The 23,586-nt window shown below is 45.6% G+C and overlaps 1 pseudogene; it reads right to left on the bottom strand.

Annotated features, from left to right (window-relative positions):
• Positions 1 to 818: 818 nt before the first annotated feature.
• LOC135519790 (collagen alpha-1(VI) chain-like) overlaps positions 819 to 23,586 on the bottom strand; it is a 48,950-nt pseudogene continuing 26,182 nt past the window's right edge.

The following is a 23,586-nucleotide window of genomic DNA, read 5'->3' on the forward strand; positions in this document are numbered from 1 at the left end:
CACTCTGCAGATGGATAGCATGACATAATACCACTCTGCAGATGGATCCTATGATAGAATACCACTATGCAGATGGATACCATTATACAATACCACTTTGCAGATGGATACCATTATAGAATACCACTCTGCAGATGGATACCATGATAGTCTTTCATGGTTAAGGTTGAGGAGAAATGGACTACGTCTCTTCTAGTCTTCTTACGAAACATTTATGTGTTGAAAATGGCTAAGCCTTTGATTAATATTTTTTCATATACTTCAAACAGACTTACAAACCCCACCATACATGCCTTTATGGTGTATCTTCACAGTATCCAAACGAAAAACAGATTTAATGCATCGCTCAGTTATGTATCAAATCAAATTGTATGGTCACATACACATACTTAGCAGATGTTATTGCGGGTGTAGCAAAAGGCTTGTATAGAGCCATGTCATGGTGGAATGCTCTGCCACCAGAGGTTACTCAGGCAAAAAGAAAGTTCAGCTTTACAAAACAGATACAGGAAATATCTTGCATCAAAGTGCCTCTCCTCTTTCTAAAGAGATATTGTAATTTAACTATACTGTATATAAGAATGAATATGGATATATAAATAGTGTGTAGATAGTATTTTTGTTGTCTCTTGGTGTCTTTCCTATATAAAACTCTTATGTTATTTGTAAACAAATATTTTGAATTTAATGTAATATATTATGTTGTTCTTGTCTATTTCTGTTGTGTACTTTGTAATCTATTTGTACGCTTTATGGGGACACTATAACGGCTTTCCTCCTGGGAAGGAGAGGCGGACCAAAATGCAGCGTGGTTGGAGTTCATGTTTTTTAATAAGAAAACTCAACATGAACATAATACAAAAAATAAACTTGGCAAAACCGAAACAGCCCTATCTTGTGCAACAAACACAAAGACAGGAAACAACCACCCACCAAACCCAACACAAAACAGGCTACCTAAATATGGTTCCCAATCAGAGACAATGACTAACACCTGCCTCTGATTGGCCCAAACATACAAAGCAAATTATGGTCAGGGTGTGACAGACACCAGGAAAAATAGCTGCTTCATGTGCAGTAGCTAGCGAATGGGGATCCTAATAAATTAAACTAAAGCATTTTAATAATTCTTCAGTCTCTTGATGTCAATATACTCATGATGATTAATGATGTTGATTGTTTTTAAATTGCTTGTTTTTTGCATGGCTTTGAGATGTATTTATGTAATGAATAGCACTATAACAGTTAAATACATCTTATATTATTATTACTAATCTCCAGAACCATGAATGAATTGAAGTTCATCATCATACACAAAGAGGTCATTATGACATCATTGCTTTTGGAATTTGGAATTCCAATCCATTCTAGAACATTTGTAAAACCACTTGACCCATTTTCTTAGCTAGGTTCTATTCCATGGTTCCATGATCCATTTATTGTAAAAAATGAAGTCCTCACAAGTTTTCTTAAGAGAACCTTTTGTCACTGAAAGGCTAAGGAAGAGAACGGGTAAGCGCTGTGAAGTATTTTTGGCAAACGTAGCACTATCATGACATATTTATTGACATCCCATTTGATTTACAGTAAATGTGAATCAGGATTGCTATAGTGTGACAGCAGGACCCTATTCTTCTCTAACACCAGGTACCCAGTGGAGTCCTTCTCATGCTCAGGCATTAAGAGCAGCAGAACCCCCTAGTATTCTTGGCTCCAAAACACCTCACACTCTCTGCCCTCCCCTGAAGCCAGCAGACATCTCCTACAGACACACGGCGAGGAAGGGAGGCAGTAGGTCAGTGGAGCCCAAGGAGCCGTCGTACACAGACCGCCTGGACTTCTGCTTCCTCAGAGCCTCCTCTGCCCTGGAGAAGTTCAATGGGGAACTGCTGTATAAGTGTGCCAGCTGCTTGTGGTACTACCCCAGCCTGTCCTCTCTGCAGACACACATCACCCTGGGCTTTATGGAGGGCTTCAGCTGCAGGGTCTACTACAGGAAGCTGAAGGAGCTGCGCTGCAGGAAAGACATGAAGAGGATACAGGTGATCTCTCTGGAGACCACAGCCAAGAGAGTCAATCGCTTCTCAGCAGGAAATAGGGTGGCAGAGGAGCTGAGGAACAAGAGCAGTGAGGAGACAGAGAAGAAGAGAAGTGAGGAGCTGAGGAACAGGAGCAGTGAGGAGACAGAGAAGAAGAGCAGTGAGATTCAGAAGTGGCTTTCTGAGATAGAGGAACCCACTGATCATTACAGTCACTGAGATCATTATCCCTTTTTTCATTACAGATTAATTTTCACAGTAACAAAACATAGCTATATAAAATAAAACGTTTTCATGATCCCTGCTTCTTATTATTCTCAGAGTACAGTTGGAGCCAGATATACTAAATACATGCTATTTCATAAGGGAATTAATGAGTACACTGATTGGCATCTGGGATTTCAAACAGCGGAATTTCTAACTCTGTCCATGGTGCTGAAGTTGGGTACATCCTGAGGTCAGTAGCCCAACACCCTCAGATAAGTACAGAGTACAAGGGGGAAGCCTAGTGTCTTTTTGGACCGATCTGTAAAAGGTCCTTCTACAACAACTATGTCACGCCCTGACCTGAGATATCTCTGTTTTCTTTATATTTTGGTTGGGCCAGGGTGTGACTAGGGTGGGTATCCTAGTTTTTGTATGTTTTTATAGGTCCAGGTATGTCTATGGAGGCCTGATATGGTTCCCAATCAGCGGCAGCTGTTTATCATTGTCTCTGATTGGGGATAATATTTAGGTAGCCATTTCCCTTTGGTGTTTGTGGGATCTTGTCTACAATTAGGTGCCTGTGTGCACACTAGTAGCGTCACGTTTCGTTTGGTAATTTGTTGTTTTGTTTCGGTGAGTTTCAGTTGATTACAAATATGTGGAACTCTATTCACGCTGCGTCTTGGTCCGATTCTTATAACGAATGTGGCAAACTATCACTAATCACTATGTAGAACAGAATAGCAGAATTTTCCAAGCGTATGTCAGAGCTCCTCTACTCAGCCCTTTTTTCTCAACACTCCAACACTGCCCTCTAGTGCATTTTATTGGCATGTCTGGGTAATTCTTTCACTAAATGGCCCTGCATATATTTGAAAATAATAAATTGTATTGTATTCAGAATTAGCTAGTTAGTTTGTCCAATATTTTATTTGTCAAGACCTCCAGAAAATTTGAGCAAAAGAAAGCTGCTCATCTTATCACCAAACTTCACCAAGCTTTGCCACAAACGTTTATTCATCTACCCAAGTGCTTCTTATGACAAACATATTCATTTTATTTCACATGAAAAGCAGGAAGCCCTCAAAGGCAGAAGGAAAACACAGAAGTATAAAATGTGCACCATATCTATCTAATTTCCTAATGGCCTAATACATGGCATAACAGGACAATTCATAGACAGTTCAGTAGTAGGGAGGTCTTTAAGAGGGTTTAGAGGGCTCCAGAGAGCTTTACAGAGCTTTGGAGAGCTTCAGAGAGCTTTACAGAGCTTCAGAAAGCTTTAGCGCTTTACATAGCTTTAGAGAGCTTTAGAGAACTTCAGAGCGCTTGAGATAGCTTTACAGAGCTTCAGAGAGCTTTAGAGAGCTTCAGAGAGGTTTAGAGAACTTCGGAGAGCGTTGGAGAGCTTCAGAGAGCTTTAGAGAGCTTTCTAGCCAGGCTCTGCATGACCACCCGTCTGGCCAGGTCACTGTACAGCGCCACTCGGTGGACACGACTATCCACGACGCGGTAATCAAACCCGTTCGCCTGTCCCGTCACCAGCTGGCACACGCCCGCCTCGTCAAAGCCCTCGCCCACAGTGACGGCCAGCAGCTGTGTGTTCTCTGCCAGAGCGGCGTCAACGGCTCTGGGGATAGCAGCCCGGGCAGAAGCCACAGACCTGCCGCCGTAACACCACCACTTTCCTGGGGACAGCAGAGCGGCCCTCCCTCTGGAGGGTGGAGGTCAGGAAGGCCAGGGCAGACGGTAAGTTGGTGGCCCCGTCCATGTACAGCGTAGCTGCTAGCCCCGTTAGCACATCATCAACCCTGGCAGTGAAGGGCACCTCCACTCTCTGCTGCTGCCCATCGCTGTACTGCATGATGGACAGGTGGAGCAGCCCTCCCCGGTCCTGTGACAGCAGCCTGGCGGCCATGTTCTCAACAAACTCTCTGGCTCTGTAGAAGTTGGCCTGGCCCACACTGGAGGAGCCGTCCAACATGAAGACTATGTCTGTAGCTTCCCGGAAGTTGGCTGGAGGAAGAGTAGACTATTTTAGAACAGCAGTTGGGGTTCAGATACATTCCACTAAATCTTTAAATTGCAGTACTAGGCTGAATGCTAAAAGAATGCATAGGAAACTGTGACCATAAAAACAAGGGAGAAGAGCAGTCTTACCTGGACAGGTGTAATCAGGACATTTCTTATCTGTAAACACAACCCAGACCTTAGTTGAGAGTATAGGAACATAGCATGTAGCTAGCTCCTGATATTGTAAATTAGGGCTAGCCTGTACATAGACTACCTTAGCAGATGTAGCTAGCTCCAGATATTGTAAATTAGGGCTAGCCTGTACATAGACTACCTTGGCAGATGTAGCTAGCTCCAGATATTGTAAATTAGGGCTAGCCTGTACATAGACTACCTTAGCAGATGTAGCTAGCTCCAGATATTGTAAATTAGAGCTAGCCTGTACACAGTCTACCTTGGCAGATATAGCCAGTAACGTTGTTGAAGAAGGAGTCCTCCAGCAGTTGCACGTGGTCTGTAATCTTCAGGTAGAGTCCAGGTGAGGCTGTGCCCAGACAGGTGATCTCCTCCAGCATGGTGGCGTAGGACGCCCGTCTGAAGATGTCACCTATGCCAATGCCCACCACCTGAGGAGCCAAGATGGAGGACATACTGAGGCTTTGCCACAAAATGGCAGACTTGGAGGAGAGATGGTTCTCTTTATGTCTAATGAAATTAACCCTTGGTCCTGACATCATCTCTTCACCCCCAACCTATACATGTCCTTCAGCCCACTCTCCCCCACCCCATTGCCCATCCCATTGACATCCCTCACCCTTATATTGGGCACAGAGCAGAGGGAGGACAGCGGTTTGGCGTCCCGGCGGATGTCTGAACGTCCGTCTGTCAAGACTATGGCCACCTTTCGGTCCAGCTGGGAGCTGCCGAATGCCTGCCGGGCAAAATCCAGCGCCTCTCCCGTGTACGTACCACCGGCAATCCAGCGCATGTTTCTCACCGAGCTGCAAGTATGGGACATCAAACACAACAGTTAGTCAGTCAGTCAGTCAACTGATATCAGGTAACTGCTGTACAATGACTTTTGACTCTTATCTGGTCGGACCTTTTAAGCTGTGCTACTGTGGTGATCTTGGGGTTCTCCATAGATACCAGCTCCTGGGTGCCGTCATGGCTGTACTGAACTACACCCACTCGTGATCCTAGCTCCTTCTGCAAACAGAAACACACACAGAGAAACAACATTTAGTTAAGGCCCCTGTCTCACCCAGGGAAGTCAGGACAAATGTTCACCCACCTTGTCTTTGCTGAACTTGGTAATCTTGTTGATGATTTGAATTATAAACTCTTTTTCCAGGGTGAAGTTCTGCAGCCCAACACTCTCTGAACTGTCCAGTACAAAGAGTAGCTTCACCGGACCACACTCACACACTGTGAATGCCTGTTACATTGTCATTATAATAATATCATGATATATTCTGAGCATCATACACCATATGAATAGTACAGATGAAGGATCTTCATTTGATCACTCTTTTGTTGCTGAAAAATGTCCTGCACAGCAGGAAATGCAAACTTGTAGTGTGTTCGAGGTTTAAAAATGCTTCTAAAGTTTGTAATTTACACTTTAGAATGTCAGACTTGATTTGCCCTAATGAAAAATGTATCAACTCCTACAAAAAAATCCCAGTTAACTATAATCCACATAATAATTCACATTCCCTGTTGCTGCAGGATTATTTCCTTGCTGTAGCAAACTGTCTCAAATTAAGATCGTACATCTGTATATCTATGTGACTATTTACAATACATGCTGTGGATGTAATTTGGTGCCTCTCAGAGTCTCTCACTGGCATACAGAGTGAAATTGAATCTTGAAAATTGAAACTGAAGGTCATGCAAGGATGTAAAATAATGCCATGTGTAACTGTTAAGCGCTAAAACTTTGTATGGGTCCAGGAACTTACCACAGCATGCGACAAGAGAAAAACAAAGACATTACATCAAGATCCACCCTGATTGATATCATAATCACAGCCCCATCATTTACAGTTTTTTTTTTACAATCGCTAACATCCTTTTGTCCAATCTGTAGTCACATTTTCAAAACTCTAAACACCATTAGCATAACTGTTATGAACTTGAGTGAAGACCCAAAAGCGGTTTTAACAGAAAACAGAGTTCTTTAATGAAAATACAGGAATGGCATAAATCCTCATCCAACGTTGTCAGCGGAACAAAAGAACGTTAGTATAGTGCAGGATGCTCCTGCCAGGCGGACTCCGACAGGACAGGACAAGGTGGAAGCAAACGAGACGACAGCTTGCTTCTGGCATCAAAAAACACAAACAAGAATCAGACACTGAAAGTAGCAGGAACAGAGAAAGAAATAGAGACCTAATCAGAGAGGGAAGAGAGAACAGGTGGGGAAAGAGAGAATGAGCTAGTTAGGGGAAATGTAGAACAGCTGAGGAATGAGAGACAGAGAAGGTAACCTAAAAAGACCAGCAGAGAGAGAGAATGAAGAGAAAGGACAGGAACAGACATAACAAGACATGACAGTACCCCCCCCCCCACTCACCGAGCGCCTCCTGGCGCACTCGAGGAGGAAACCTGGCGGCAACGGAGGAAATCATCGATCAGCGAACGGTCCAGCACGTCCCGAGAGGGAACCCAACTCCTCTCCTCAGGACCGTACCCCTCCCAATCCACTAGGTACTGATGGCCCACGGCCCCGAGGGCGCATGTCCAAAATCTTACGAACCCTGTAGATGGGTGCGCCCTCGCAAGGATGGGGGGGGGAGGGACGAGCGGGGGCGCGAAGAACGGGCTTAACACAGGAGACATGGAAGACCGGGTGAACGCGACGAAGATAGCGCGGGAGAAGAAGTCGCACTGCGACAGGATTAATGACCTGGGAAATACGGAACGGACCAATGAACCGCGGGGCCAACTTGCGAGAAGCTGTCTTAAGGGGAAGGTTCTGAGTGGAGAGCCATACTCTCTGACCGCAACAATATCTAGGACTCTTGGTCCTACGCTTATTAGCGGCCCTCACAGTCTGCGCCCTATTACGGCAAAGTGCCGACCTGACCCCCTTCCAGGTGCGCTCGCAACGCTGGACAAAAGCCTGAGCGGAGGGGACGCAGGACTCGGCGAGCTGAGATGAGAACAGCGGAGGCTGGTACCCGAGGCTACACTGAAAAGGGGATAGACCGGTAGCAGACGAGGGAAGCGAGTTGTGGGCGTACTCTGCCCAGGGAGCTGTTCTGACCAAGACGCAGGGTTACGAAAAGAAAGACTGCGTAAAATGCGACCAACAGTCTGATTGGCCCGTTCGGCTTGACCGTTAGACTGGGGATGAAAGCCGGACGAGAGACTGACGGAAGCCCCAATCAAACGGCAAAACTCCCTCCAAAATTGAGACGTGAACTGCGGGCCTCTGTCGGAAACGACGTCAGACGGAAGGCCATGAATTCGGAAAACATTCTCGATAATGATCTGAGCCGTCTCCTTAGCAGAAGGGAGCTTATCGAGAGGAATGAAATGAGCCGCCTTAGAGAATCTATCGACAACCGTAAGAATAACTGTCTTCCCCGCTGATGAAGGCAGTCCGGTGATAAAATCTAAAGCGATGTGAGACCACGGTCGAGAGGGAATGGGAAGCGGTCTGAGACGGCCGGCAGGAGGAGAGTTCCCAGATTTAGTCTGCGCGCAGACCGAACAAGCGGCGACAAATCGACGCGCGTCACGTTCCCGAGTGGGCCACCAGAAACGCTGGCGAATGGAAGCGAGCGTACCCCGAACGCCGGGGTGGCCGGCTAACTTGGCAGAGTGGGCCCACTGAAGAACGGCCGGACGAGTAGGAACGGGAACGAACAGAAGGTTCCTAGGACAAGCTCGCGGCGACGGAGTGTGAGCGAGTGCTTGCTTTACCTGCCTCTCAATTCCCCAGACAGTCAACCCGACAACACGCCCCTCAGGGAGAATCCCATCGGGGTCGGTGGAGACCTCAGAAGAACTGAAGAGACGAGATAAAGCATCAGGTTTGGTGTTTTTTGAGCCCAGACGATAAGAAATAACAAACTCGAAACGAGCGAAAAACAGAGCCCAACGAGCCTGACGCGCATTAAGTCGTTTGGCTGAACGGATGTACTCAAGGTTCCTATGGTCAGTCCAAACGACAAAAGGAACGGTCGCCCCCTCCAACCACTGTCGCCATTCGCCTAGGGCTAAGCGGATGGCGAGCAGTTCGCGATTACCAACATCATAGTTACGTTCTGACGGCGATAAGCGATGAGAGAAAAACGCGCAAGGATGGACCTTGCCGTCAGAGAGAGAGCGCTGAGAAAGAATGGCTCCCACGCCCACCTCTGACGCGTCAACCTCAACAACAAACTGTCTAGAGATGTCAGGTGTAACAAGAATAGGTGCGGATGTAAAACGATTCTTAAGAAGATCAAAAGCTCCCTGGGCGGAAACGGACCACTTAAAGCACGTCTTAACAGAAGTAAGGGCTGTGAGAGGAGCTGCCACCTGACCGAAATTACGGATGAAACGACGGTAGAAATTAGCGAAGCCCAGAAAGCGCTGCAGCTCGACGCGTGACTTAGGAACGGGCCAATCAATGACAGCCTGGACCTTAGCGGGATCCATCTTAATGCCCTCAGCGGAAATAACGGAACCGAGAAAAAGGGACAGAGGCGGCATGAAAAGTGCACTTCTCAGCCTTCACATAAAGACAGTTCTCCAAAAGGCGCTGGAGGACGCGTCGCACGTGCTGAACATGAATCGAGAGAGACGGTGAAAAAATCAGGATATCGTCCATGTAAACGAAAACAAAAATGTTCAGCATGTCTCTCAGGACGTCGTTAACTAGTGCCTGAAAGACAGCTGGAGCGTTAACAAGGCCGAAAGGAAGAACCCGGTATTCAAAGTGCCCTAACGGAGTGTTAAACGCCGTCTTCCACTCGTCCCCTTCCCTGATGCGCACGAGATGGTAGGCGTTACGAAGGTCCAATTTGGTGAAAAACCTGGCTCCCTGCAGGATCTCGAAGGCTGAAGACATAAGAGGAAGCGGATAACGATTCTTAACTGTTATGTCATTCAGCCCTCGATAATCCACGCATGGGCGCAGGGACCCGTCCTTCTTCTGAACAAAAAAAAACCCAGCTCCGGCGGGGGAGGAGGAGGAGACTATGGTACCGGCGTCGAGCGAAACCGACAAATAATCCTCGAGAGCCTTACGTTCGGGAGCCGACAGAGAGTATAATCTACCCCGGGGGAGTAGTTCCCGGAAGGAGATCAATACTACAGTCATACGACCGGTGTGGAGGGAGAGAAGTGGCCTTGGAACGACTGAACACCGTGCGCAGATCGTGATACTCCTCCGGCACCCCTGTCAAATCGCCAGGCTCCTCCTGTGAAGAAGAGACAGAGGAAACAGGAGGGATAGCAGACATTAAACAGGTTACATGACAAGAAACATTCCAGGATAGGATAGTATTACTAGACCAATTAATAGAAGGGTTATGGCGCACTAGCCAGGGATGACCCAAAACAACAGGTGTAAAAGGTGAACGAAAAATTAAAAAAGAAATGGTTTCGCTATGATTACCAGAGACAGTGAGGGTTAAAGGCAGCGTCTCACGCTGAATCTTGGGGAGAGAACTACCATCTAAAGCGAACAAGGCCCTGGGCTCCCTAACTGTCTGAGAGGAATGTCATGTTCCCGAGCCCAGGTCTCGTCCATAAAACAGCCCTCCGCCCCAGAGTCTATCAAGGCACTGCAGGAAGCAGATGAACCGGGCCAGCGGAGATGGACCGGAAAGGTAGTGCGTGATCCAGAAGGAGAGGCCTGAGTAGTTGCGCTCACCAGTAGCCCTCCTCTTACTGATGAGCTCTGGCTTTTACTGGACATGAGGTGACAAAATGACCAGCGGAGCCGCAGTAGAGACAGAGGCGATTGGTGATTCTCCGTTCCCTCTCCTTGGCCGAGATGCGAATACCCCCCAGCTGCATAGGCTCAGCATCCGAGCCGGCGGAGGAGGGTGGCAGTGATGCGGCAGGTGGCAGTGATGTGGAGAGGGGAGCAACGGAGAACGTGAGCTCCTTTCCACGAGCTCGGCGACGAAGATCAAACCGTCGCTCTATGCGAATAGCGAGAGCTATTAAGGAGTCCAGACTGGAAGGAACCTCCCGGGAGAGGATCTCATCCTTAACCTCGACGTGGAGACCCTCCAGAAAACGAGCGAGCAAAGCCGGCTCGTTCCAGTCACTAGAGGCGGCGAGAGTGCGAAACTCAATAGAATAATCCGTTATGGATCTATTCCCCTGACATAGGGAAGACAGGGCCCTGGAAGCCTCCTCGCCAAAAACAGAACGGTCAAAAACCCGTATCATCTCCTCCTTAAAGTCCTGATACTGGTTAATACACTCAGCCCTCGCCTCCCAGACTGCCGTGCCCCACTCACGCGCCCGTCCGGTAAGGAGAGAAATGACGTAGGCGATGCGGGCTGCGCTCCTGGAGTAAGTGTTGGGCTGGAGAGAGAACACCACATCACACTGAGTGAGGAATGAGCGGCACTCAGTGGGCTCCCCAGAGTAACACGGCGGGTTGTTGATCCTGGGCTCCGGAGACTCGGAAACCCTGGAAGTGGGCGGTGGATCGAGGAGGAGTTGGTGAACCTGTCTTGTGAGGTCGGAGACTTGGACGGCCAGGGTCTCAACGGCATGTTGAGCAGCAGACAATTCCTCCTCGTGTCTGCCTAGCATCGCTCCCTGGATCTCGACGGCGGAGTGAAAAGGGTCCGGAGCCGCTGGGTCCATTCTTGGTCTGATTCTTCTGTTATGAACTTGAGTGAAGACCCAAAAGCGGTTTTAACAGAAAACAGAGTTCTTTAATGAAAATACAGGAATGGCATAAATCCTCATCCAACGTTGTCAGCGGAACAAAAGAACGTTAGTATAGTGCAGGATGCTCCTGCCAGGCGGACTCCGACAGGACAGGACAAGGTGGAAGCAAACGAGACGACAGCTTGCTTCTGGCATCAAAAAACACAAACAAGAATCAGACACTGAAAGTAGCAGGAACAGAGAAAGAAATAGAGACCTAATCAGAGAGGGAAGAGAGAACAGGTGGGGAAAGAGAGAATGAGCTAGTTAGGGGAAATGTAGAACAGCTGAGGAATGAGAGACAGAGAAGGTAACCTAAAAAGACCAGCAGAGAGAGAGAATGAAGAGAAAGGACAGGAACAGACATAACAAGACATGACAATAACATCTGTCTGTTGTGGACCATACCAATAACACAATTCATGTTGTTTTCACAGAATATTCAGTTAATTAACACGTTTCTAAAATGCTTACACTTTCTTTACATACAAGCTTACCCAATACCATAATGAGGGATCTCTCTTGTCTTATTTATAAATGCTTGCACACAGTATGCCAGAAATGAACGTAATTTATGTAGACGAGACAGGGTTTAACCTGGGAAAAACACATCTGTGGGGATGAAAGGTCATCGGGAAAAGGGCCACCGTTGATGTCCCGGGTCAGAGAGGAGCAAATATCACAATGTGTCCTGCAATCTCTCTGGTTCAGTACTGCAGAAATGCCAGATTGGTCCCTACAACACTGAGCGCCTTCTTCTGTTTTTAGATTACCTCCACAAACAACTGGTGCCAGAAGCAGAAAGGGAACAGGAGGGAGGAAAAACTGAGCAATTATTTTCTGCCTGGAGGTGGAAAGTGTATGATCAACGACCACATGACCGTGATCTTGCAGAGTTACTCCACCTCAATAATTGCATTTGGCGAACGGCTCGGAACACACATACTCATTCAAGCAAATGAGAAATAAGTGCACTCAGGCTATCCGGAAGGCCAATGTTAGTTACTTTAAGGAGCAGTTCTCTCTCGGTGGGTCTAGCCCCAAGAAGTTCTGGAGAACGGTTAAAGACCTGGAGAATAAACCCTCCTCCTCACAGCTGCCCATGTTCCTTAAAGATGATGATGTGGTTGTTACTGACAAGAAGCACATGGCTGAGCTCTTTAATCACCACTTCGTTAGGTCGGGATTCCTATTTGACTCAGCCACGCCTCCTTGCCCGTCCAACATTTCCTCATCTCCCACCCCTTCTAATGTGACTATCCCCAATGCTTCTCCCTATTTTTCCTCTGCCCTGCAACAAAGTTTCTCCCTGCAGGCAGTCACTGAGTCCAAGGTGCTAAAGAAGCTCCTGAAACTTGACCTCAAAAAAACACCTAGGTCAGATGGTTTAGACCCTTTCTTATTTAAGGTTTCTACCCCTATCATCGCCAGGCCTATCTCCAACCTTTTTAACCTTTCTGGGGAGGATCCCCTTGCTTGGAAGGCAGCCACGGTTTGTTCTTTATTTAAAGGGGGAGATCAAGCTGATCCTAACTGTTATAGGCCTATTTCTATTTTGCCCTGTTTATCAAAAGTGTTGGAAAAACTTGTCAATAATCACCTGACTGACTTTCTTGATGTCTATAGTATTCTCTATGGTATGCAATCTGGTTTCTGCTCAGGTCATGGATGTATCACTGTAACATTAAAGGTCCTCAATGATGCCACCATTTCCCTTGATTCTAAGCAATGTTGTACTGCTATTTTTATTGACTTGGCCAAAGCTTTGATATGGTAGACCATTCCATTCTTTGGAGTATTGGGGTCTCTGAGGGGTGTTTGGCCTGGTTTGCTAACTATCTCTCTTAAAGAGTGCAGTGTATAAAGTCAGAAAATCTGCTGTCTCAGCCACTGTCTGTCACCAAGAAAGTACCCCAAGGCTCAATCCTAGGCCCCACGCTCTTCTCAATTTACATCAACAACATAGCTCAAGCAGTAGGAAGCTCTCTCATCCATTTATATGCAGATGATACAGTCGTATACACCGCTGGCCCCTCCCCGGATTTTGTGTTAAATGCTCTACAACAAAGCTTTCTTAGTGTCCAACGAGATTTCTCCAACATTAACCTGGTTCTGAACACCTCCAAACAAAGGTAATGTGGTTTGGTAAGAAGAATGCCCGTCTCCCCACAGGTCTGATTATTACCTCTGAGGGTTTAGAGCTTAAGGTAGTCACCTCATACAAGTACGTGGGAGTATGGCTAGACAGTACATTGTCCTTCTCTCAGCACATATCAAAGCAGCAGACTAAAGTTCAATCTAGACTTGGTTTCCTCTATCATACAACCCCCGTTCTGACAGTCACATTCTGTTAAAGGTCCCCAAAGCACACACATCCCTGGGTCCCTCGTCTTTTCAGTTCCCTGCAGCTGGCGACTGGAACGAGCTGCAACAAACACTCAAATGGGACAGTTTTATCTCAATCTCTTCATTCAAAGACTCAATCATGGACACTCTTACTGACAGTTTGTGGCTGCTTTGCGTGATGTATTGTTGTCTCTACCTCCTTGCCCTTTGTGCTGTTGTCTGTGCCCAATAACATTTGTACCATGTTTTGTGCTGCTACCATGTTGTGTTGTCATGTTTTGTTGTTACCATGCTGTGTTTTCATGTGTTGCTGCCTTGCTATGTTGTTGTCTTAGGGCTCTCTTTATGTAGTGTTGTGTTGTGTCTCTTGTCGTGATGTGTTTTTTCCTATATTTATATTTTCTTTTTCTTTTTTTAATCCCAGCCCCCGTCCCCGCAGGAGGCCTTTTGGTTGGCCGTCACTGTAAATAAGAATTTGTTCTTAACCGACTTGCCTAGTTAAATAAAGGTTAAATAAAAATATTACAAATTGAAATGACCAAATGTCCCTCCTGGATGCAATGGATGCTGGCTGCAGAGACATCTCAGCTGAAGACTGCCAGGGGTGGATAAGGCAGGCCAAGCGCTACTATCCAAGGTGCAGAGACATCTCAGCTGAAGACTGCCAGGGGTGGATAAGGCAGGCCAAGCGTTACTATCCAAGGTGCAGAGACATCCCAGCTGAAGACTGTCAGGGGTGGATGAGGCATGACAAGCGTTTCTATCCAGGTGCAGAGACATCTCAGCTGAAGACTACCAGGGGTGGATGAGGCATGACAAGCGTTTCTATCCAGGTGCAGAGACATCTCAGCTGAAGACTGCCAGGGGTGGATGAGGCATAACAAGCATTTCTATCCAGGTGCAGAGACATCTCAGCTGAAGACTGCCAGGGGTGGATGAGGCATAACAAGCATTTCTATCCAGGTGCAGAGACATCTCAGCTGAAGACTGCCAGGGTTGGATGAGGCATGACAAGCGTTTCTATCCAGGTGCAGAGACATCTCAGCTGAAGACTGCCAGGGGTGGATGAGGCATGACAAGCGTTTCTATCCAGGTGCAGAGACAACTCAGCTGAAGACTGCCAGGGGTGGATGAGGCATGACAAGCGTTTCTATCCAGGTGCAGAGACATCTCAGCTGAAGACTGCCAGGGGTGGATGAGGCATGACAAGCGTTTCTATCCAGGTGCATAGCGAGAGATGACATAAGATGTGATGTGGACGAGAACACGTGGCCATATGCTGAAGATGGTATAGATTAGAACAGGACTGGACATTTTACTGTTTTTCCCTTCTGTGCCTTTTTTACTGTAATTGTGTTGTATTTTTTACACATTTGGAACCAAAGGCGATGTATGTTGGATGTGTTGTTGAACCAAAGGCCATGTATGTTGGATGTGTTGTTGAACCAAAGGCCATGTATGTTGGATGTGTTGTTGAACCAAAGGCCATGTATGTTGGATGTGTTGTTGAACCAAAGGTCATGTATGTTGGATGTGTTGTTGAACCAAAGGCCATGTATGTTGGATGTGTTGTTGAACCAAAGGCCATGTATGTTGGATGTGTTGTTGAACCAAAGGTCATGTATGTTGGATGTGTTGTTGAACCAAAGGCCATGTGTGTTGGACGTTATGTTGAACCAAAGGTCATGTATGTTGGATGTGTTGTTGAACCAAAGGCCATGTATGTTGGATGTGTTGTTGAACCAAAGGTCATGTATGTTGGATGTGTTGTTGAACCAAAGGTCATGTATGTTGGATGTGTTGTTGAATACAGGCCATGTATGTTGGATGTGTTGTTGAACCAAAGGTCATGTATGTTGGATGTGTTGTTGAACCAAAGGTCATGTATATTGGATGTGTTGTTGAACCAAAGGCCATGTGTGTTGGATGTTATGTTGAACCAAAGGCCATGTATGTTGGATGTGTTGTTGAACCAAAGGCCATGTATGTTGGATGTGTTGTTGAACCAAAAGTCATGTATGTTGGATGTGTTGTTGAACCAAAGGCCATGTGTGTTGGACGTTATGTTGAACCAAAGGTCATGTATGTTGGATGTGTTGTTGAACCAAAGGCCATGTATGTTGGATGTGTTGTTGAACCAAAAGTCATGTATGTTGGATGTGTTGTTGAACCAAAGGTCATGTATGTTGGATGTGTTGTTGAACCAAAGGTCATGTATGTTGGATGTGTTGTTGAACCAAAGGCCATGTATGTTGGATGTGTTGTTGAACCAAAGGTCATGTATATTGGATGTGTTGTTGAACCAAAGGTCATGTGTGTTGGATGTGTTGTTGAACCAAAGGCCATGTTTGTTGGATCTGTTGTTGAACCAAAGGTCATGTATGTTGGATGTGTTGTTGAACCAAAGGTCATGTATGTTGGATGTGTTGTTGAACCAAAGGTCATGTATATTGGAGGTGTTGTTGAATACAGGCCATGTATGTTGGATGTGTTGTTGAACCAAAGGCCATGTTTGTTGGATGTGTTGTTGAACCAAAGGTCATGTATGTTGGATGTGTTGTTGAACCAAAGGTCATGTATGTTGGATGTGTTGTTGAACCAAAGGTCATGTATGTTGGATGTGTTGTTGAACCAAAGGTCATGTATGTTGGATGTGTTGTTGAACCAAAGGCCATGTATGTTGGATGTGTTGTTGAACCAAAGGTCATGTATGTTGGATGTGTTGTTGAACCAAAGGCCATGTGTGTTGGACGTTATGTTGAACCAAAGGTCATGTATGTTGGATGTGTTGTTGAACCAAAGGCCATGTATGTTGGATGTGTTGTTGAACCAAAAGTCATGTATGTTGGATGTGTTGTTGAACCAAAGGTCATGTATGTTGGATGTGTTGTTGAACCAAAAGTCATGTATGTTGGATGTGTTGTTGAACCAAAGGTCATGTATGTTGGATGTGTTGTTGAACCAAAGGCCATGTATGTTGGAGGTGTTGTTGAACCAAAGGTCATGTTTGTTGGATGTGTTGTTGAACCAAAGGTCATGTATATTGGATGTGTTGTTGAACCAAAGGTCATGTATGTTGGATGTGTTGTTGAACCAAAGGCCATGTATGTTGGAGGTGTTGTTGAACCAAAGGTCATGTTTGTTGGATGTGTTGTTGATCACTGGCAGTAATTTCATGTTTCAAATAAAGCTTTTACTGCAGCAATTAGGTCACTTAATTTTTTTCCTACTTTACATTCTATGAGGTAAAGATTACTCATTCACTTTTAGATAGTATTTTGCCAAAAATGCACGCAATCGACACTCAACCCAAAAATGTAGAGTAGTTTACAGTAAGAGGGAACTGAATTATAAAAACAATGGATTTCATATTGTCTAATGTATGCAGGTAGAACTGAAACATGAAAAGTAATGCAGTTTTTGTAATGCCATTAACTGTTAGTATTTTGAAAGTCATTGTGTTATGATTGACTATACATTCCTCTTGGATAGAAGACGTGTTTTGACAGAATGATTAGATACTGTATTGAGTCAGGTTTGCCGTGCTTTGATAGAGTTAGTGTATGTGCAGTAGAGAAAGTTTTTTTTGAATTTTGAAATGTAAAGTTGGTATTTAATGTTTGTATTTGTATTTTGGTTTGAGCAGAAAATTTACTATTTGTCTAATTGTGTGATGTAGGGGTGTTGCTGTCTTAAGAGTTAATAATTTTAAGTATAAGTAAATGCTTGTTAGCAATTGTAAAAAACTTTAAAAACACTTGCATTCCAAACATACACAACAAGCACTGAACTACAGAGTTCTTATAGCTATATTACATCCACAGCTGCCGCCACAATTTGTGTGTCCCTGAGTCTGTGTGTGTGCCTGCATATGTGTGCGTAAGTAAGTGTGTTCAAGAGTGTGTGTGTGCCTTCCTGCCTGCGTGTGTGTGTTTAAGTGATTGCGCGTGTGTTCGTTTGCATCTCTTTCACAAAGTTTGTCCCAAACTCAACCCAGGATAAATGATGCTTCAAATGAACTGTTTAGCTAGGAAGACAAACTGTGTATTAGTCAGCTTTAATGGAGACATGTTTAGATGACTAGTGCAGGGTACATTTCTAACAGTAGAGGTTGGGACTGTGTTCAGGCTCACTGATACATCTTCTAAATCTATGTCGAGTAAACTTATGTTTCACTAAAGGAACATGTTCGGCATAGCACAATGTTCATCTGGAAAATAACCAGTATGACTGAATTTTCAGCACTCGATATACTTACAGCAGAGTTTCTGAATGACCTCCAGGATCTCACATTCCTGAGACAGGAAGATAAATGCATTACAGGGAGATTTAGGAGAATCTTGTGACTGTCCATTTCCATATACAGTGGGCAGAACAAGTATTTGATACACTGCCGATTTTGCAGGTTTTCCTACTACGTTTAGACCATGTAGAGGTCTGTCATTTTTATCATAGGTACACTTCAACTGTGAGAGATGGAATCTAAAACAAAAATCCAGAAAATCACATTGTATGACTTTTAAGTAATTCATTTGCATTTTATTGCATGACATAAGTATTTGATACATCAGAAAAGCAGAACTTAATGTTTGGTACAGAAACCTTTGTTTGCAATTACAGAGATCATACGTTTCCTGTAGTTCTTGACCGGGTTTGCACACACTGTAGCAGGGATTTTGGCCCACTCCTCCATACAGACCTTCTCCAGATCCTTCATGTTTTGGGGCTGGAGCTGGGCAATACGGACTTTCAGCTCCCTCCAAAGACTTTCTATTGGGTTCAGGTCTGGAGACTGGCTAGGCCACTCCAGGACCTTGAGATGCTTCTTACGGAGCCACTCCTTAGTTGCCCTGGCTGTGTGTTTTGGGTCGTTGTCATGCTGGAAGAACCGTCTTCAATGCTCTTACTGAGGGAAGGAGGTTGTTGGCCAAGATCTCGCGATACATGGTCCCATCCATCCTCCCCTCAATACGGTGCAGTCGTCCTGTCCCCTTTGCAGATAAGCATCCCCAAAGAATGATGTTTCCACCTCCATGGTTCATGGTTGGGATGGTGTTCTTGGGGTTGTACTCATTCTTCTTCCTCCAAACACGGTGAGTGGAGTTTAGACCAAAAAGCTCTATATTTGTCTCATCAGACCACATGACCTTCTCCCATTCCTCCTCTGGATCATCCAGATCGCCATTGGCAAACTTCAGATGGGCCTGGACATGCGCTGGCTTGAGCAGGGGGACCTTGCGTGCGCTGCAGGATTTTAATCCATGACGGCGTAGTGTGTTACCAATGGTTTTCTTTGAGACTGTGGTCCCAGCTCTCTTCAGGTCATTGACCAGGTCCTGCTGTGTCATTCTGGGCTGATCCCTCACCTTCCTCATGATCATTGATGCCTCACGAGGTGAGATCTTGCATGAAGCCCCAGACCGAGGGTGATTGACCTTCATCTTGAACTTCTTCCATTTTCTAATAATTGCGCCAACAGTTGTTGCCTTCTCACCAAGCTGCTTGCCTATTGTCCTGTTGCCCATCCCAGCCTTGTGCAGGTCTACAATTTTATCCCTGATGTCCTTACACAGCCCTCTGGTCTTGGCCATTGTGGAGAGGTTGGAGTCTGTTTGATTGAGTGTGTGGACAGGTATCTTTTATACAGGTAACGAGTTCAAACAGGTACAGTTAATACAGGTAATGAGTGGAGAACAGGAGGGCTTCTTAAAGAAAAACTAACAGGTCTGTGAGAGACGGAATTCTTACTGGTTGGTTGGTGATCAAATGCTTTTTAATCACTTAAAAATCATACAATGTGATTTTCTGGATTTTTGTTTTAGATTCCGTCTCTCACAGTTGTAGTGTACCTATGATACAAATTACAGACATCTACATGCTTTGTAAGTAGGAAAATCTGCAAAATCGGCAGTGTATCAAATACTTGTTCTCCCCACTGTGTGTGTGTGTGTGTGTGTGTGTGTGTGTGTGTGTGTGTGTGTGTGTGTGTGTGTGTGTGTGTGTGTGTGTGTGTGTGTGTGTGTGTGTGTGTGTGTGTGTGTGTGTGTGTGTGTGTGTGTGTGTGTGTGTGTGTGTGTGTGTGTGTGTGTGTGTGTGTGTGTGTGTGTGTGTGAGACTGTTATGTACGGGAGTGAAATATACACAGTTGTCATTCAGTGTAAGTTGACTGCTGACCTGTTTGACACAAATCACGATGACAAAGTTTAATACACACCCACTGTGACTGAGGAACAGAGGTCACTTTTTACCTCTGACCAACCTCCTCAAACCAGCCCACCCTACACTCGCCCATCCCTACGAGCTCCAAGTCCCAACCTTCCTCAACTCTTATTCCTGCACTCCCCCATTACACACACAGTGATGAAACGTGTGTTGGACTTTGGCTCCTTCCCATCACCCACAATTGCTCCATTATTTAAGAGTTACTCACGTCTGCCCCCGGATGGCCCACTGGGCCTGGTGATCCCTGTAGGGAAGGACATGAAGCCATGAGTCAGATAGCAGATGTTCATGGGACTTAGTAGGTACTACTTAACATATTCATACAGCATAGGTCATAATAAAAGTTGAAAAATATGTTACCTATGTATCCAGAGCTGTGGTTCTGTAATATTTACTGTGAACTCAATGTTGTTGTGGAACTTACATTCTCTCCTGTGAGACCAGGGTATCCCTTTGGCCCCTGGAGTCCTCCCCGACCTGGCTGGTCGTTCTGTGGAATCAATAAGGAAGGAGTATGAATGAGCAAACAGATATTAGCTATGCTTAGGCTAGGCAATTTATACCATACGGAGATTACAATGGGCCTGGTTTGGCCCTTTGGTGGCAGTGGACAGTGCTGAACTCTTTAATCTAAGGTCAACTTACATCATCACCGCGATCACCTGGCAGGCCGACATCACCCTTCAGCCCTGTGAATCCCCTGATGCCCTATGAGCGAGAGAGAGAGGGAGCGAGAGAGAGAGAGAGAGAGAGACAAAGACAGAGATGGTTAGTGGCTTGTGCTTCTAGTTCCGACCGTGCAGTAATATCTAACAAGTAATCCAACAATTTCACAATAACTACCTTATGCACACAAGTGTAAGCGAATGAATAAGAATATGTCATATAAATATATGGATGGGCGATGTCCAAACGGCATAGGCAAGATGCAGTAGATGGAATAGAGTACAGTATATACATTTGAGATGAGTAAAGTAGGGTATGTAAACATTAAATATAGTGGCATTGTTTAAAGTGTCTCGTGATACATTTATTACATCCAATTTGTAATTATTAAAGTGGCTATAGATTTGAGTCAGTATGTTGGCAGCACCACGCTGTTGCGCCTTCTTCACCACGCTGTCTGTGTGGGTGGACCAATTCAGTTTGTCCGTGATGTGTATGCCGAGGAACTTAAAATTTTCCACCTTCTTCACTACTGTCCCGTCGATGTGGATAGGGGCGTGCTCCCTCTGCTGTTTCCTGATGTCCACAATCATCTCTTTTGTTTTGTTGACATTGAGTGTGAGGTTATTTTCCTGACACCACAATCCGAGGGCCCTCACCTGTCTCATCATGTTGGTAATCAAGCCTACCACTGTAGTGTCATCTGCAAACTTGATGATTGAGTCAGAGGTGTGCATGGCCACGCAGTCATGGGTGAACAGGGAGTACAGGAGAGGGCTGAGAACGCACCGTTGTGGAGACCAAGTGTTTAGGATCAGCGGGGTGGAGATGTTGTTTCCTACCCTAACCACCTGGGGGAGGCTCGTCAGAAAGTCCAGGACCCAGTTGCACAGGGCGGGGTCGAGACCCAGGGTGAACAGCATTCTTACATAGGTATTCCTCTTGTCCAGATGGGTTAGGGCAGTGTGCAGTGTGATTGCATTGTCTGTGGATCTATTGGGGTGGTAAGCAAATTGGAGTGGGTCTAGGGTGTCAGGTAGGGTGGAGGTGATATGATTCTTGACTAGTCTCTCAAAGCACTTCATGATGACGGAAGTGAGTGCTACGGGGCGATAGTAATATAGCTCAGTTACCTTCGCTTTCTTGGGAACAGGAATAATGGTGGCCATCTTGAAGCATGTGGGAACAGCAGACTGGGATAAGGATTGATTGAATATGTCCGTAAACACACCAGCCAGCTGGTCTGTGCATGCTCTGAGGACACGGATAGGGATACCATCTGGGCCAGCAGCCTTGCAGGGGTTAACACGTTTAAATGTTTTACTCACATTGGCTGCGGTGAAGGAGAGCATGCAGGTTTTGGTAGCGGGCCATGTCAGTGGCACTGTATTGTCCTCAAAGCGAGCAAAGAAGTTGTTTAGTTTGTCTGGGAGCAAGACGTCGGTGTCCGCGACGGGGATGGTTTTCTTTTTGTCATCCATGATTGACTATAGACCCTGCCACAAATGTCTCTTGTCTGAGCCATTGAATTGCGAATCCACTTTGTCTCTAAACTGGCACTTAGCTTGTTTGATTGCCTTGCGGAGGGAATAGCTACACTGTTTGTATTTGGTCATGTTTCCGGTCGCCTTGCCTTGATTAAAAGCAGTGGTTTGCGCTTGCAGTTTTGCGTGAATGCTGCCATCAATCCACGGTTTCTGGTTGGGGAAGGTTTTAATAGTCACCGTGGGTACATCATCACCGATGCACTTGCTAATAAACTCGCTCACCGAATCAGCGTATACATCAATGTTGTTGTCTGAGGCTATCCGGAACATATCCCAGTCCACATAATAAAAGCAATCTTGAAGTGTGGAATCAGATTTCGTCGGACCAGCGTTGAACAGACCTGAGCACAAGCGTTTTCTGTTTTAGTTTATAGGCTGGGAGCAACAAAATTGAGTCGTGGTCAGATTTGCTGAAAGGATGGAGAGGGAGAGCTTTGAATGCATCGCGGAAGTTAGAGTAGCGATGATCCAGAATTTTGCCAGCCCAGGTCACGCATTCGATATGCTGATAAAATTTAAGGAGCCTTGTTTTCAGATTAGCCTTGTTAAAATACCCAGCTACAATAAATGCAGCCTCAGGATATGTGGTTTCCAGTTGACATAGTCCAATGAATGAGTCCAATGAAGTTCTTTCAAGGCCATTGAGGTGTCTGCTTGGGGAGGATATACACGGCTGAACTATAATCGAAGAGAATTCTCTTGGTAGATAATGCGGTCGGCATTTGATTGTAAGGAATTCTAGGTCAGGTGAACAAAAGGACTTGAGTTCCTGTATGTTGTTATGATCACACCATGACTCGTTAATCATAAAGCATACACCCCTGCCCTTCTTCTTACCAGAGAGATGTTTGTTTATGTTGGTGCGATGTTTGAAGAAACCTGGTGGCTGTACTGACTCTGATAACGTATCCCAAGTGAGCCATGTTTCCGTGAAACAGAGAATGTTACAATCTCTGATGTCTCTCTGGAAGGCAACCCTTGCTTGAATTTCGTCTGCCTTGTTGTCAAGAGACTGGACATTGGCGAGTAGTATACTCAGGAGCGGTGAGCAATGTGCCCATCTACGGAGCCTGACCAGAAGACCGCTCCGTCTGCCCCTTCTGCGGCGGCGTTGTTTTGGGTCACCTACAGGGATCCGATCCATTGTCCTGGGTGGTGGTCCAAACAGAGGATCAACTTTGGGAAAGTCGTATTCCTAGTCGTAATGTTGGTAAGTTGGTGTTGCTCTTATATCCAATAGTTCTTCCCGGCTGTATGTCATAAGACTTAAGATTTCCTGGAGTAACAGTGTAAGAAATAATACATAAAAAAAAATACTGCATAGTTTCCTAAGAACTCGAAGTGAGGCAACCATCTCTGTTGGCGCCATCACGATCCTGTGGTTCATTAAGTACCAGTAGGACATGATCCTGTGATTCATTAAGTACCAGTAGGACATGATCCTGTGGTTCATTAAGTACCAGTAGGACATGATCCTGTGGTTCATTAAGTACCAGTAGGACATGATTCAAGATCACTTGAATCTCTCTTTGACAGGCATGGCGCCAGGATTTTCTCTCCCGTTGCTAAGGGGGAGCTTGACCAATACGTGGGGGATGCTCAGAAAATAGTCGATTTTCATGACTTCAGAGTTATAAGGAAGTTCTCGTTTCTTC

Source organism: Oncorhynchus masou, chromosome 29 (genome assembly GCF_036934945.1).
Source record: "Oncorhynchus masou masou isolate Uvic2021 chromosome 29, UVic_Omas_1.1, whole genome shotgun sequence".
Lineage (NCBI taxonomy): Eukaryota > Metazoa > Chordata > Actinopteri > Salmoniformes > Salmonidae > Oncorhynchus > Oncorhynchus masou.